Below are 2,618 nucleotides of genomic sequence, written 5' to 3' on the forward strand. Positions count from 1 at the left end.
CCGTAGTCCCTGTTGCATTGGGCAAAGAGTTACTTGATTAATTAGGTTAAAATAAAAGGACCTCATCGTTCTTACAGGGTTATGTGGAAAACATCATAATGTTGTGATTAAAGAATTACAAATAAAAAGTAGAAACAACAAGGGGAAAATACGCACGGATATTGATTTGATCTGGGAGTGCATAAGATCTCTTAGGAGTGGCAGCAATTGGTTATGAGCCTGCTATGTGACCACCGGTTCTAGTCCTGCGCTCATCTGTACTACTGCTTCTCAGACTTTAATTATGCATAGGAATTGCCGGAGGATTTTGTTAAAATGCTGATTCTAATTCAGGCAGTCTGGACTGAGGCTGACTCTTAACGAGTTCTGGGTAATGTTGATGCTATCTCTCCAAGGGCCATGCTTTGAATAGCAAGGATAAATAACCGGATCTGCACAACCACAGAGACATACCTCACCTAGAATACAGCAGAGGAAATATAGCAGGCTGAGAGGCAGCACCGAGTGTGTCTTTTCACTGTCTTCATGGCGGTCGCTCCCCAGCAACACCGGTGTTGGCTCTGTAACGACTGCACAGTTGGGCATAGGGGCCATTCTGGTTTAAAAGCCCAAAGCTCCGCCAGAACCAGTGTCTATACGCACAGCTTCCAGGTCCCACATGGTGAGAAGCCTAAATCTATGGCTTTCCACCCGGTATTCATAGTTCGTTCACAGTTGCCCAGTCTAGAGGCAGTTTATCATTTAAAGATCATTTTTCCTGTTCACAGTGTCATTCCACCTTCATCGGGGAATAGTGCTTTGAAGTTAATGTGTAGTCACTTTCCTGTGGCGAAAACAAAGGCATTTTGTTAAACGTTTGCTTATGCTCCCCAAATTGTTTTTGTTTCTGAAGATCATCATGAAGTCTATGGCATTCTGTTGCCCTTACAGAGAGAGTGGAGCCATGTGGAAGCAATGAAATATGATGAGGAGGTACGAGTTGGCATATTTCTCTGAGCTCCTTCTTAGCTACTGGGCTGGGGACAGAGGATCCAGCAAAGAGCCCCAGGGAAGATGTTGGGGGTGGGGTGGAAGATGGTAGAGACTCAAGCTAAAGGGAGAATAAAAGTTTGAACAGAGAGATGTCTGGTAAGTGTTGCTTTATGTTGTGTGAGATATAACCAGCCCAGCCTGCAATGCATTGTTTAAAACAGGATGCCTAAGAGGAAAAGGGGGTTCTTCTAATATTAATTTCATTGAAATACACTGGGAGAATAGGCCTAAAGGAGCACTGTCCTCGCTAAACCCCAAAACATATGGTCTCTCTAGATATAATCCATTTTGTGATCAGCCAACAGATTTGTCAGTCAAGCAGTATGATTTACCATTGCTTTTGGAGCTGTGTGTATGTGCTGGAGAGAGGAATTTAATGAAATGCTGAGTTCAGCTTCCAGGTAATATGCAAAGTCAAGGACCATCCATGGTAATCTGTTCATGTTTGAGAAAATGCAGAGCTAAACAGGTGAATTTCCCGTGCCATCTCATAAGCTAATGGTGGAGTTGGGCCTCAAACTCTTGTTGCCTTCATTTCTTTTCCTATTGTCTACTCTGCCTCTCTGTATTAGCAGGATACTACTAGGATATGCAGCAGTAACAAGTTAACCCTGAACTGTCAGGAACTTAATAAAATCAAAATTTCTCTCTTATGTGAAGTCTTCTGAGTGACAGATGGCCCTCATGGCCTCCAAGCGCTGGAAGATTGCACATGGTATCAATGGGCAGGCCAGGGAGTGGCTTATGCCACTGCTGCCTGCAATTCTATTGGTTAGAACTCAGTCATAGGACCACAATCTAAATACAGGGGAGGCTGAAAAGTGTAGCCTTTCTGTGTGTACAGGAAGTAGAGTGGCGAACAAAAAGCCTTTTCTCCACACACTCTCTTAGAACTATGCTTTAACAGTTGGAGTTAACAGTTGCACAGGAAACTATATAAATGAGATCGAAGGCCCCATGAGTGTGGCACAGAATCCCCCATTTCCACTCCTGCCCACCATAGAAGACGGTATTAGTCTGCTCCGGCTGCTAAAACAAAACACCACAGACTACGAGGCTTAAACACCAGGCATCTATTTCTTATATCTCTGGAGACTGGGAAGTCCAAAATCAGGGTGCCACCAAGGTTGGGTCTGATGAGAGCAACCTTCCTGTACTGCAGATGACTGCTTTTTTGCTGTGCCTCACATGGCAGAGAGAAAGAGAGAAAACCCTCTGTTCTTGTCTTAAAAGATCACTAATCCCGTCATAAGGAACCTGACCACATAATCTCACCTCTATCTAATTACCTCCAAAGTTCCCATCTCCTAATAGTATCACACTTAGGGTTAGGACTTCAACATATGAATTTTGGGAGGACATAAACATTCAGTCCAGGGCTTCCCAGGTGGCTCAGTGGTAAAGAATCCACCTGTCAATGCAGGAGACACAGGTTCTATCCCTAGTGCAGGAAGATCCCTTGGAGAAGGAAATGGCAATCCACTCCAGTGTTATTGCCTGGGAAATCCCATGGACAGAGGAGCCTAGCAGGCTAAGGTTCATGGGGTAGCAAAAGAGTTGGACACAGACTTAATCACTAAACAGCA

The sequence above is a fragment of the Bos indicus genome, chromosome 8 (genome assembly GCF_029378745.1).
Source record: "Bos indicus isolate NIAB-ARS_2022 breed Sahiwal x Tharparkar chromosome 8, NIAB-ARS_B.indTharparkar_mat_pri_1.0, whole genome shotgun sequence".
NCBI classification, from domain to species: Eukaryota; Metazoa; Chordata; class Mammalia; order Artiodactyla; family Bovidae; genus Bos; species Bos indicus.